The sequence below is a fragment of the Mustela nivalis genome, assembly GCF_964662115.1.
Source record: "Mustela nivalis genome assembly, contig: HAP1_SCAFFOLD_790, whole genome shotgun sequence".
In the NCBI taxonomy this organism is placed as follows: Eukaryota; Metazoa; Chordata; class Mammalia; order Carnivora; family Mustelidae; genus Mustela; species Mustela nivalis.
In genome coordinates this window covers 213,580-228,530 of record NW_028135874.1, presented here as the reverse complement: position 1 = coordinate 228,530, position 14,951 = coordinate 213,580, and positions in this window count along the sequence as shown.

Sequence of the window (14,951 nt, the reverse complement as noted above, 5' to 3'; positions counted from 1 at the left end):
ATCACCACCAATTATGTGATTCTCTTAGTGGAAAACCAAACACTGTGCAAAAACTGTGGTTTTCTAGTTCATGCTTCTGGATGGAAAATAATTCTGAATAAGCTGATAGGAGTAGCCAAGAGAGATTTAATCTTCTGTTTGGAAAAGGGCTTCTATATAAGTGAGTAGAGGAACCTTTAAGAATTATTCATGTTTAGGGGCACCTGGGTGGCTCAGCGGGTTAAGCTTCTGCCTTTAGCTCAGGTCATGATCTCAGGGTCCAGGGATCAAGCCCCACATCAGGTTCTCTGCTCAGCGGGGAACCTTTTTCCCCCTCCCTCTTTCTGCCTGTCTCTGCCTACTTGTGATCTCTGTCAAGTAAATAAATAAGATTTTTTAAAAAAATACTTATTCATGTTTACATATATGCACCAGAATGCTATGTCCCTTGTCAAATAGGCTTCAAATCAACAAAAATGATAATATTTTACTTAATAAGTTTTTTAATTCCTCTGTTAACATTTTGGAATACATCATTTTAATGCCCATCTGCAAATTTGTAATCACTTCATGTGAGACAAGGAATGCTTAAAAAGGCAACCAGGGGCACCGGGGTGGCTCAGTGGGTTAAGCCTCTGCCTTTGGCTCAGGGTCCTGGGTTTCGGGTCAGCGTCAGGGTTACGTTTAGGGTTAGAGTTCGGGTCAGGCTCCCATTCAGTGTCAGGGATAGTGTTAGGGTCAGGGTCCGGGTCACTGTTAGGGTCAGGGTTAGGTTTATGGTCTTTATCTGGGTCAGGTTCAGGGTGAAGTCTAGGGCCAGTGTCAGGTTTACGGTCAGGTTCAGGTATTGGTTTAAAGTCCAGATTCGGGTTAGGGACAGGCTTATATAGTGGTCATTGTTAGGGTCATGGTTAGGTTTAGGGTCAGGGCCAGGGTCAGGTTTAGGGTCACGGTCTGGTATAGGCAAAGTTCAGGGCCCGGTTTAGGGTCAGCGTCTGGTATAGGCAAAGTTCAGGGTTAGGGTTATGATCATAGTCAGGTATAGGGTCAGGGTTATTGTTAAAGTTTAGGGTTAGTGTTAGGGTTAGTGTTAGGTTGACGGTTAGGGTTAGAACTTGTTAGGGTCACAGTTCGTGGTAGGGTTAGGGGTAGTGTTAGGATTAGGTTCAGCGATAGAATTCGGTGGAGGGCCCGTGTTAGTGTAGGGTTAGGGTTACATTTAGGGTTAGAGTTACGGTCAGGCTCACAGTCAGGGTCAGATTTAGTGTTCAGGTCAGGGTCAAAGTCACTGTTAGGGTCAGGGTTAGGTTTATGGTCATGGTCTGGGTCAAGGTCAGGGTGAAGTTTAGCGCCAGTGTCAGGTTTAGTGTCATGTTCAGGTATTGGTTTAAAGTCCACATTTGGGTCAGGGACACGGTTATGTAGTGGTCAGTGTTAGTGTCATGGTTAGGATTAGGGTCAGGGTCAGGGTCAGGTGAAAGTCATGGCCAGGGTCAGGTTTAGGGTCAGGCTTTGGTTTAGGGTCAATGTTCGGTTCAGTGTCACATTAGGTTTTGGCGGTAGGTTTTGTGATTGGGGTTAGGTTTGGAGTTAGAATTAGGGTTATGTTTAGGGTAGGGTTAGACAGCGTAAGGTCAGGGTTAGGGTTTGGTTTAGGGTAGGGGTTATTGTTAGGGTCAGGGTTAGCGTTAGGTTTAGGTTCAAGGTCCTTATTAGGGTCATGGTTAGAGTTACCATTAGGTTTAGGGTTAGGGTCAGGATCACAGTCACGGTCAGGGTTAGGGTTAGGGTGAGGGTTAGGTCAGCCTCAGGGTTAGGATTAGGGTCAGGGTCAGGGTCTTGTTTAGGTATGAGTCATGGTTACGGTAATGTCAGAGTTAGGTTTAGGTTCAGGGTCCACATCAGGGTCAGTGTCAGGCTTAGGTTTAGGTTTAGGGTTCAGGTCAGCATCACAGCCAGTGTCAGGGTCAGGGTCAGGGTTTGGGTTTGGGGCAGGCTCACAGTCAGTGTCAGCATCAGGGTTAGTGGTTACTGTTAGGGTTAGCCCCTCTTCTGGGTCATGGACCCATCCCTTCAGGGTCTCAGGATAAACCCTGGGCAGAAGGGTGTAGACCCTACACCTGATCCCACTTAACCAGCCTTAAACTGGGGTGTGAACATGACTTGCCCACCAGACATCTAACCCCTCATCAGCCTGATCCTGCTTGGGGCATCTCCACCCATGATGGCATGGCCAGGTCCTCTTTACACACAGACACACAGACACCCAGAGGCACACACACACACACACACACACAAACACACAAACACACACACACACACACACACACAGAAAGAGATATGCGGAGGAGACCTAGGGCTACACTGGTAGTTCATAAGGTGTGGGCCTCTCTGACTCTGAGCCCCCTGGTGTGACCTTTTGATTTTATTAGCCAAAGGGCCTGAGGCGTTGGGGAAACCTGATATGACCTGCCAGGGAGGGGACCTGTCTGACGGGCCAGCTCTCTTCTCCCTGCATCCTCTTGGCTTCAGTACAGCAGAAGAACATGTTGCTTCCTTTAGGATGTGCCTAGAAATGAGCTGGGCAGGGGGGGTTTCTCTGTAATGGGGTGCCTGGATACGTGGGTTCCAATTCCGTTGGGCTCTGTCATCTGGGAAGTGAGGTCACCACTGCCTGGGGGCTCCTTACCAAACTTCCTGCTGCACCAGAGCTCCCTGAGCCGCCGGTCCCCAAGCTGCTCAGGGCTCACAATCCACTCAATGCAGTGCCCCTCCAATGACACCCATACAGCCTCCCACCTGCCCCTAGGAGGCCTGGTTGCAGCTGTTATCCCCGCTAGAGGGAACAGAGCTGGGATTAGACTACGTTAGTGTTAGGGTTAGGGTTAAGAAATACTTAGGGTCAGGGTTAGGGTTAGGGTTAGGGTTAAGAAATACTTAGGGTCAGGGTTAGGGTTAGACGTCGTTGGCGTCAGGGTTAGTGAATGGCTTAGGGTATGGCTCAAGGTTCATGTCAGGGTCAGGGTTAGGTTTGGGACAGGTTTAGTGTAAGGGGTAGGGTCAGGGTCTTTGTTAGGTTCATGATTATGGTAAGGTCAGCTTTTGTAGGTTCTGTTTTATGAGTAGGTTTAGGATCAGGGTTAGCTTTAGGGTTATGATTCTGTTCAGGCTCACGGATTGGGTCAGAGATAGGTTTACAGTCTGGGTTAGGGTCAGTGTTAAGGTCAAGGCCAGGGTCAGGTTTAAGTTTAGGGTCTTATATAGGCAAAGTTCAGAGTTCGAGTTATGATTAGAGTCACCGAGAGGGTCAGGATTTTGTTAAGTGGGGTTAGTGTTAGGGTTAGAGGTAGGTTGATGGTTAGGGTTAGACCGGGTTAGGGTCAGTGTCAGGGATAATGTTAGGGGTTAGTGCCCGACTAATCTTCCAAAAACACACATTTTCATGTGCTGCTTTTCAAAACTAGCTTCCTGGCTTCCTGTTGCCTGAAAAAATAGTCTCAAATGCTTTTGTCTGGCATTCAGGGCTCTCTAGGATGGGCACTCTGGCCAACACATCACTGCTCGTTTGTTCCACCACACGCAAGTGGATCTCGGGCTAGTTATTCAGAGACCCACCTCCTCACCGACCCAGCAAAGTTCTTGTGCATCTACTAAACTCACGGCTCACTCAGTGATGTTCTCAAAGGCCATTAGTGGGTGACATGCCACTGCTAGAGTCAGGAGCCAGTGTGAAGTTGCCGCTGCCTAAGTGCATGGACTGAAAGCGGGAACGTTGATTCTCCAGGAGAAAACTGGGGCATTGCTATGAGAAGGCAGATGGCAAAACTACCCAGGTCCCCTATGACTGCTTTAACACACTCTGGACAAAATTGAAGGAGACAAGTGAACGTATTAACTCCCACTTAGGCTGTAGAAGGCAAATGTGATGGAGGGAAGGCGTTATCTTCTTCTGGAACAAACCACTTAGCTCCAGCTACTTTTATAAATAGATCAGACCCTGTCCAGGAGCCCACTTAGCTGGGTTCATTTGTATACAATGTCCATACCCTCAGGAATATTAACACTTTATCTCAGATTGCATTAATTTAAATAAAACTTAACAAAAATGGTGTGAAATGAACAAAAACACCATATTCTGTGATGAATCAAATGAAATACATTTTCAGTTGCTGTTTTCCCCATTTAAAGATAAAATTTCTGATAACTGTCATTATTTGTGAAAAGACACAAGACCAACAGTTTGTGTGCATGTATGTTTTGGTTTTCAGTTTTTGGTTTTTTTCTTCCCCTTAAGGCTATAGCCATATTGTCACTAATAAAGATCTCAAATTTGCCTGGAAGCTTTCATGGCAAATTGTCAGTCTGAGGGAAGTCACCATCCAGCCAAATGGCTTTATACATCATCAGTGCCTTTCTTCCACACACATTCTCTTCCTGGTTTAGACATTAGTTACCCTGGTTCTACACTGACACAGTATTTGCATCTCTCTCCTGTCCATAACTTCTAAAAGTTGGGGACCTCTCACTTTGGTTTCCCCAGAGCATGACATTATATTTGGTGCTTGGGGAGCAATGGGCAGTTCAAGAAGTATGTTAATACTATCACTCAATGTCTTGATCCATGCTATGCACCAACAGTGTAGTAAATATCGTTCATTTCTTGTAACAAAGGCAGTAGGAACTTCTCCCAAGGGACGGAATTCCAAGGACAGAATGAAGGCAGGAAGGGAGCTGGTCTATTTGGACCTACTTTGTGAGAGACACTGGTTTGGGTATTTATATGTATACATTATACCACTGAACTGTCACAATCCTGCAAATTCTTACATGCTTGGGTTTCTATGTAGCAAGTTTAGCAAGCCACCCAAATTCACAGTGACAGGCCCGTGAGTCAAATCCAGCATGCTTGACTCCATGATTGTCAAGTCCACTAGCCCCATATATCATGAATCTGAGATTCATGAGTGTGTAGGTGCTATCAGGAAATGTCAAAAATGCCCATTTCAGGGACACATGGATGGCTCAGTTGGTTAATTGTCTACCTCCAGATCAGGTCATAATCCCAGCATCCTGGGATCGAGTCCCCCATCAGGCTTCTTGCTTACCAGGAGCCTGCTTCCCACTCTGCCTGCCTCTCCCTCTGCTTGTGCTATCTCTCTGACAAAGGAATAAATTAAATCTTTTGTAAAAATCTTGTTAAAAAGGCCCATTTTAAAGAATGTTTTAAAACATTGTTTGGACAGCAATAGAAGTGAAAGCAGAAAGACATAATGTAACGACAGATAGTTTATGTGGGAGCCCTTTGGGTACTCTGGTGGATGAATGTTTTTAAATTAGTTTTTCGTGGACATGGGGAGTTAGAGAGGAGAAGGAAGGTGGGAGAAATTGGAAGGGAAGCTGAACCATGAGAGACTATGGACTCTGAAAAACAATCTGAGGGTTTTGAAGGGGCGGGGGTTTGGGAGGTTGGGGTACCAGGTGGTGGGTATTATAGAGGGCACTGCTTGCATGGAACACTGGGTGTGGTGCAAAAAGAATGAATACAGTTATGCTGAAAATCAATAAAAAATAAATTTAAAAAAATTAGTTTTTTGTAAACTGCAAAAAAAGAAAAGCACTCCCATTTATAGCGTACACTTTATGGTTCACAAAGCACGTGCCAACAATAAAAATAATGAGGGGTTACTGTTACAATTCATAGAAAAGGAGGTACAGGGAAATTGAATGAAAGGGAATAACAAAGTAGGTTCAGAAGTCCATCTTCCTTGTAAAAAAAATGAACCTGAAAGTGCGTTTCTGCCACCTCTCTCCTGTTTAATCTGATAAAGAATGACCACGATACAGGAATTATAGTCCGGGGTTTTGAAAAGCATAATAGCTTTATACCCACACTTGAGCTTTTATTTTTTTATTTACGTATTTATGGCTAACAAGATAGCTCGATTTGATATGCGGTTCGTGACAACCAACCTCAGAAGTAATTCCATCTTCATGAGAAGTCAGAAAGAACCACAAACCAAACCTCAAAATAGATTCAAAGAGAAAATAGTCTTAAAAAAATTTCCCTTCCTAAAGCCTCTCCGTTCGGCTCAGGTCATGATCCTAGGGTCCTGGGATTGAGCCCCATGTCTGGCTCTCTACTCAGCGGGGAGCCTGATTCCACTTCTCTCTGTGCCTGCTCTCTGCCTACTGGTGATCTATGTCTGTCAAATAAATAAATAAAATCTAAAAAAAAAATTTCCCTTCCTATCAGAAGCAGACCAAACCACTAACAAATTCCCCAGAAAGCTTCATCTAAAAGGTTGTACTTTCTTCAGACACCCAGCAGGACCTTCTTCTCTGGGCCTGGTATTTCTTCAATGGCCTATTCCAGAGAATAAGACACTAAATTACTGAGCGCCATGGGCCTCAGAACCACGAAAGAGATGATGAGAGGCACAAAGCAGGCCTCTGGTCACCAAGAGGGTATGTAAATGTTTGCTGCTTTTCTGCATTTTTCAAAGCTGAGTTTTTAGCTGGGGGCCGTTCCTTTATGATAAATTGCTGATACCGTATAGTAAAAGCCATTATATGATCTTTTACAAACCATTTCCTATCTTTGCATTCTCATGTGCCAAGACAGACACGGATTATTTAAATCCCTGAAGAGAGTGCTATTGCATTTAAATTGCCTGTAACCTTCGTGCAATAGATTTATGGTTGATGATAGATTTAGTTAAGAGATAACTGTTTTAAATATTTATTCTCAGTAAAGGATTTCAACCTATGCTCATTTAAGTAAGTTGGTGCATAATCCCTTTTCTATGAAACCATAGTGCAAGGACCAATGCCGCGCTTCCGCGAGAACCCCAAGCTCTTTTTCTGGAATGGCCATATGCCTATGTACCAGGCGTCCTCTTTTCACTCGCTTTGTGAAGCACCTACCATGGAGGTCATGTAATAACCAATGACCAAAAAACAAACAAAAAACCCAAACATCCAGGTTGAAGTTATTCGCGCCTGCCATCATGCAAAGGCAGACCCTGCCTGAGGGATTCTCAGTTTTTCCGCCCCCCCTCCCCCACCCTCCACTGGCTCTTCCACTCTCCGCATTCACATGCCTTCTGGCCTCGCTTTCCTCTCCTCATTGTCACTTTTATTAAATGGTTTTTTTCTGCATGTTGTCCCGCAGAGCGATTTCATGAATGAATATACAGGAAACTGAGTCGGAGCCCTCCTGTGGAGGCCTTTCATTAGAATGGTATCTGGTTCTATCCTCAGTTCAGAATACTACGTGTACCGGAGGACCGAGTCCAGATGTTTCTTTCATCTCTGACTTGAATTTGAAGTCCTAATGTCACTATGACCTGGGAAGCCGAGGTCCACAGCATCTTCACCTGAAATTCCACTAGAGCTCCCATTTACCTAGTCCCCAGCCTGAGTCTGTTTTCCACTACTGTCAGGGTTCTAGAAGTTCATGCACTGCCCACCACTGACAGTAGGGGCATCTCTCTGTCCAGATTTTCCTTTTACATAAGGAGGTCAAATACAGGAGATTAGGGCCCACTCTACGGACCTCACTGTAATGTGATTGCATCTGTAAGGACTCTAGTTCCAAATAAGTTCACGTTCTGTGGTACCAGAGATAAGGACAGCAGCAAGGTTTCTGGGGGAAATGCAGGTCAGCTCTTAACAGTCCACTCTAGGCTCCCCAAATTCGTGTCCTTCCCGTGTGCAAAATACTTTCACCCAATGCCCTCCAAAGCACTAATCATCCCAGAATCAACTCAAAATCTGAAATCTCATCTGTCCTCCTCCACTGAAAGACCCTGATCTCACCCAGACCCTGGGACCTGAGGACTGCATCCAGAAGCCACAGTCTCCTGGTAAAGCTGCCCATCAGGTACTCATATCACCCTCATTCGTCCCAGCAGCTGAGGGCCTACAGTTCCTAGAGACAGTTTCTCAGAGGAAGTTTGAAGACCACCTCAGAGGACGTTGTTTGGGAATGGATGAAGCGGGAAGGGGGTCAGAGCCTCCTGCCATTCCCAGGGCACCCAGAACCCAGAGAGTGAGGCCTTGGGTGCATTCTAGTGACAGATTCAAGGCAATTTTTCGACTTTGGGACTTCAAAGCTAACTTAGTTTTCATTTGTGATTATTATTTTTGTGGGGGGGCCATAGCTTTTCTTTTGACCTATGGCTGTTTTCACTCCCGGTTTTGAAGTAGCCCCTAAATCCTAACCCTGTTGAGGACTCCGAAAGCTCTCAGAGCAGCAGTACTGGGGGACAGTGTGGACACATGGTTTGGTTTCTCCTCTGGCCTGATTCTGCGGCAGCCCCGCTCTGTCCTCCTCAGACTTCAGAGAAATAGCTGAATAAGTGGAGAAAGGACCAGGGGGTCAGGAAGGTGGCCACGGAAGTGTGACTTCTCTGGAGGGTGGCTGAGCTAGTGAGTGAGCGTGTTAGTCCAGCTCTGCCTGCAGTCTGGATGGAGCTGAACAGGGGCCAGCGAAGGGGAGGAGGAGCAGAGAGCGGGGACAAAGGGACCAAAGAGGAGATTCAGACGAAGGGAAGTAATTGGGAGGAGAGAAGAAACTCTAGAAGACAGGCATGTAAGAAAGGAAAAGGGATGAATTGGGCATCAGGAAAGGGCACCACCAGGGATGGAGAGAGGGGAAGGGAAGAGGGAGGGAGGGAGGAAAGGGGAAAAGAAGAAGGGAGGAGTCAGCAGGCCAGGGCTCCCTCTGAATCTGAAGAAGAGGTGGCTGGTCCAGCTTGTCAAACAGGGTGCTCACTCTTGGTCCCAGTTTCTGCTCCCAGTGCTACTGGGCTTTGCAAGGAAGTAAGGCAGTCCCCTGGGACCCACTGGAGCCCACTGGAGCCCACTGGAGCCCACAGGAGGGTGCGAGAGGTAAGATGCCACCTGGTCCTGTCCTGAGCTCCTCCCAGCTGCTAGCCTCACCACATGGTGCAAAAGGTACCCCAGAACAAAGGACACAGGCCTGCATGTCTGCCGGTGGCCCTGGGCACTTAGCTCATCGCAGTGAACCACACAGCCTCCTCAACCCAGGCTTTCAAAGCCTGCTTCTTCGTTCCTGGCTTTCATGTCTGTATGAACATGAGCCAGATCTAACTCATCTCCGACAGACAATTCTGACTCACCCCGTGTCAGATTTTTATTAGTGGCTGTGATAGAGTAAGATAGCAATGCTCCAACAAACGGACTATTTCCTCCCACGTGACCTCATCAGTCTTATACATTTTCTTAGCGAAAAAATCTTGTCTCCTTCCATTAAGCTCATAATGTGGTCTAATAGTATACATGTGCCTTCGTTAGATGCGAAGCGATACAGAGGTCCTTTTTTTTTTTTAATTTTACAAGGTAAAGTCAGTGAACACATCTAACTTGACGAATACGTCTCTAAAATGTCAATCCAGGCAAAGCTTTTTCTGCCTACAGTTTGGAGCCTACGTGGTGACATTTTAAAAACGCTTTCAGTCCCTCAGTGAGGCTTTAGAAGCTAGCCAGGGCTTACTACGTGCCAGACACTGTGTCAGGTGTTGGAGCTAAACGGATGGAGAGCTTGGAGGCAGGCTGGGGAGGGACATCCGTGACACAACCACAGCTAGAAACGGAGGCCAGTGCTAGAAAAGAGAGAGCAGGCTGCATGGAGAGTGTGTACCATGGGGCTTGTGAGCTCACGAATAAGTGGGAGTAACTGGAGTGGGGAGACGGGGGAGAGGAAGAGGGTCTTCCCATCAATGGGAATCACCTGTGCTTGGAGGCAGGCACCATGAGGGGTCTCCACAGGAAGAGGGAGGCAGCGTGGTTGAAGGGCAGAAAGACAGGGCAGAACAGGCATCAGTCAATTGGAAGGGTAAGAAGAGACGAATGGGAGGATTATGGATGCCTTTGGAGGACTGAGAATTTGTTAGAAGATCAGTGCAGTTTTCTATGGAGACAAATGCCAGGAACTGATAGGTCTTTGAAAGGTCACTCTGGCTGCCTTTTGGCAAAGGGGTTGGTAAAAGGCACGTGCAGGTGTGAACACACCAGGTGGGAGGTGAGTGCAGGAAATCAGGTGAGGGAGCATGGGAACTTGGTCCGGGGGTATATAAGGGAAAATAGCCTTTAATGAGTTCCACAAATTGGCACCAGCTGTAGCTTCATTACAGCCCTGGAAGGAGTAGGTGGGTGTGTCCTGGAGGTTACAGAAATTACATGAGAAATGGAAGTCTTTTTAGATCTTTTTTCCAACTAGAGGAACTCTCACCTTATTGATAGAATTCCAGAGTGGGAACGGATGGACATGAGGACATCTTTGAAATGTCTGAATATGTTCTTCGACATCTTTGCAAGTGACGAGGAGACCTTGACCTTAGGAGGCCTCGGCCTTCTTTGTAGCCAAGAAGATTTCACCTACAGATTTGGGTTCTCCCTTTTAAAGTCAAGAAGACAGTCCTTTCAAAGGACACCTCCTATCATTTTGGGCTCTCATCATACCACAATTGCTGGGATCTCCAATACCCTCTGTTCCAGGTTGTGAGTATCCACTTTGGCCACGCTGGTCTTGCCAAGAACACCACCACAGGAAATCTAGAGCCTGTAGTGCTATTAATAACATCATCTAAGACTGTCTTTGCTGCCCTCATGGCCTCTTCCCACCATGACTCACTGAAGCTTTTTACACGTTGTATCCATTAAGCTATAGTTCCCAAAGCTCATCTTCTCTAGTGCCATTAATTTTTAGGGGACCAGGCAAACCTTAAACTTGTCCCCCTTAATTAGATCCCTGTGCCCCCACAATCTCTTTGAATGCCTTTCACCATGATCCTTGAATGAGCTCTGAGACCACTGCTGGTACCTAACACTTCTTGGCACCTTGTCTGTTAGTTCTTGGAAGAGGAGGTGCCTATGGAGGTGAGTGGGCATGGGAGTGGGAGGATTTCTCCCTTCACTTCCTTTTTTGTTTTTTCAAATAATGGGTTTTGAGGGGGAGGGAAAGGTTAACCAATTTATTTTCCATCTCCCATTGATAAAATGTTTACCACTCCCCATTGAAAGAATTTAGATCTTTCTTTAGAATCTCCAGGAAAATCTCCCAAACCCAGCCCACCACCATGTGGATTCAGCCATCTTCTGATTCACCTCCAGATTGTCTCCTCCTAACTGCTCAAGCCACAGGTTAAGGGCGAAATGTTCAATGCCCAAGCAATTAAGTAGGGAACACGTTTATCTAAACAATGCATGCAGCTCTGTATCTGCATACAGGGGGTCTCTCCCAAGCCTTTCCAACCTCAGCAAAACAAGAAAAAGCCCCAGCGACCTGGGGGTATATATCATTCATTCATTCCTGTGTTCAACACTCATGGCGGATCCCCACCGAGACAGTGGGAGAGCAAAGACAGGAGCAATCCCGGAAGCTGAAGTCTGAGGAGGATTTCAAATTCAAGTCAGAGATGAAAGAAACATCTGGACTCTGTCCTCAGGTACAGGCAGTATTCTGAACTGAGGCTAGAACCAGAGACCATTCTAATGAAAGGCCTCCACAGGTGGGCTCCGACTCAGTTTCCTGTATGTATATTCATTCATGAAATCGCTCTGCGGGTCAACATGCAGAACAAAACCATTTAATAAAAGTGACAATGAGGAGAGGAAAGGGAGGCCAGAAGGCTTGTGAATGTGGAGAGAGGAAGAGCCAGGGGAGGAGGGGGGAGGGGGGACGGAAAAACTGAGAATCCCTCCCTGTGCTCCTTGCTGCCAGGGAGGTCTGAGGGACTAGTTTCTACCTGGGATCCCAAGTCCAGTACAAAAGTGGCGGGGCCACAGCTCGGGATGAGGGAAGGGGGTCCTCGGCACACGCGCATGGGGGTGCCAAACGAAGGGGGCTATTGTGCTCGCTGCGGGGGGCACCTCGCCTGGCTCCATCCCCGGCCCGACCCCGTGGGGACCCGGGTGCGGCGCGTCGTCCCGGGTGGTCCTGCTGCCCCGGTGGTCGCGGGAGGCCTGGTCCCGACACCCCCGCGAGCTCGCGGCCCGCGCTTTCTGCTCCAGGTGAGGGCGCAGCGCGGTGTCACTTTACCTGCTCGCAGAGGGTCGTCCTGAGAAGCCATGGGGCAGGGTGGGGCAGCGGACCGTGGAAGCGGGACAGTGCGGCCTCAGGAGCTGGGCTGGAGCGCGGGAGTGCGGGTGTCCTGCAGTGCGGACTGGGCTGCAGCAGAGCACAGCGGAGCTGCGCCCCTCCTCCGGCAGCTCCTCCACCTCCTCTCAGACTCTCCGCTGCGTCCTCCTCCTCGAGCTCACTCCCGGATTCTGCAATTAGCAAAGCCCCTTCTCCGGACCGCCCACGCCCTCGCCCAACTCCCCCTCCGTCCTGAGGCGCGGGCCCGGGGCACGGGCACCGGGAAAGCCCGGGGGGCTTGCGAGTGTGGCCAGCGCCAGCGCTGAGCGGCCTCCTAGCCTGGCTCCCCGAGCGGGTGTCCACCTGCTGCCTGGCTGCAAAAAGATCATCAGCCCTAAACCCCGGCTGCACTCTCGGGTCACTTCGCTGGCTTCCTGATTGTGCCCAAAGCCGGGAACCAGCTTCCCCAGCACAGGCCTGGGCTGAGATGCTTGCCCGCGATCTGTTTAAGCAGTCTCCTCCTCTCCAGGCAGGGTCCGCCATTGCATGATGGCACCCACGAATCACTTAGACCTGGATGTTTTGGTTTTTTGTTTCTTTTTTGGTTATTGGTTATTACATGACCTCCATGGTAGGTGCTCCACAAAGGGAGTGAAAAGAGGACGCCTGATGCATACGCATATGGCCATTCTAGAAAAAGAGCTTGGGGTTCTCTGGGAAGCGCGGCATTGGTCCTTGCACTATGGTTTTGCTGCATCAAATAGTTCCTTCTTCTTCAAATATAAATATATAAATATATTGATCAAGTCACTCGCATGTCTTAGGAGAATGTCATACCTTTAGTAGCAAACTTAAAATCTTGGACATTGGTTTTGATTTTTGTTTTGGTTTGATTTGGTTTTGTTTTTGTAATTTTAAAAATCCCTCCAGCCCTTGGCTGTGTCTGACCTGAGTGCTTTCTGCTGTTTCTGCAACAAAACTGTCAGGGCAGCGAAAACTCTCATTGTTTACACTGGCGCCCCCTTCTGAACACTTTGTTAATAAAAAGGTTTTTTTTTTTTTTTTTTTGGCTATTGTAAATTTGAAACAAGGATGAGGTATTTCAAAGAGGTGAACCACAGATAAATTTCTCTAAGTGTGGGTGAGGGTTACTCAAAAAGGTAATTGACAAGGCTTTTAAAGATACCGACAATCATTATAACATAACGTGACTGATTGTTACCGTGCTCTTAACTGGGCAAAGACTTGTTGGCTTCCAAGAAAGACAAACATAGTTGAGATGGTTCTAGCGGCCTTCTAGCACAGGGTCTCATGAGGCAGGGATTCTAGCCACTGGCTGTGCAAGGCATGAGGCCTGTTAGTGATTCTATTTTTTCTTCTGCAGAATGGGTCATTCTGCATTCCAGGTCCTTTCTACCCCAATAAATAATGCGGCGATTCTCTCAGTGAGTTGTACTTTTGGTTTAAACAGCCAACTGTCTCTTAAAAAGGACTTTTGTTTAAAGTCCTTTAAAAAAAAAAAGTCCTTTCATAAAAAATTTTTTTTTTAATTTTTCTTTTTTAATCCCATATGTTTACTCTGATCCTGGAACTTTGTCATTTTGACCTTCTCTGCTGATAAAATATTCTTCATCATCAGCACCTACTGCTCTCTTCTCCTGGTGGTCTCTCCGGAAGGGGTCTTCTCTAGCTCTTCTAGCAGAGGATGGACACTTCCCCTCTACCCCTGTTACCGGACCAACCTTACCTATCCTGCAGGGTCAGGTCGGCCTGGCCTTTTATCTGTTGTTCTCTTCTGAGTGGTTAGATTTCATAGACACCGTGGTTTGCTTTTGTCAGGATTTACCCTGGACTATCAAAACCCTTTTCTTGTGCCAGTGAAGCCTAAGAAACAGTCCTGATGAGAGAACCAGGAACTCCAACAGATCATATTTATCCTGAATGTTCCGTCCAAAATGAAGAATACATTTCTGAGGAGCCTCAAGATCTCTGAGAAGGGAAGTTTCACCAACTCTGTCATTTAGGGGCATCAATTCTGATTCTGTGTCAATTTTCATACTTTCCCAGCTAGTAATTCTCTACCTCAGAAAGCCCACTCTCAACCGTTTCCTCTCTCAAAGGCAGTTGCTCTTAGAGTCTGCACATGGCACTTGGGGCCTGCTGGTCGTTGACTACTGCTCTCTGTACCTTGGGTCTACCAGCTGCGGGGCATCAAGATGAGAACGTCTCTTGTTCTAAGACTTAATATAGTTTGGGGCACATGGTAAGCAATAATCACTTTTTAAGTTGATCCAAGTGTTCGACCGTTCTTAATTATTCTAGTACCACAGTTTACTTGTTCTAAGATTTGTCCTCCCCCTCATTCTAATAACTCTTGCACTTGATGACATATCCTAGTTTAACTGACAGCATTTCTCTTTCTTAGTCGAACATAAACTAAAGTGCATCTTATCCTTCATGAAAGCTAGGATGCAATTAAATACTCTATTATGGTTATGATTCTGATATTTGAAATCCTCTGGTAGCTCCCTGTGCCCCCACATGTCGTGCCTCACCTCCTTGGAATAGTGTACAAACCGTCTCATCCCCAGTGTTAACCCCAGGGCTCAGCCTCCATCCCCAGGTGATGCTGCCCGATCAGCTGTCGGTTGTCAATGAACTTGCTGTAGTTTCCCGAATGCACTGTGCTGCTTCCTGGCACTTTGAAACTTGACACACTCATCCTCATTTTTCGCTTTGCCCATGTCTATCCCCTCCCCTGAAAATCTGCTCCTAAGTGGCTTTTCCCAGCTCTAACCTACCCTTGGCAGTTTTTTATCTCCCTGTGGTAAAGCCTGTCACACTGCACCATGGACATGCCCGTTGGCCC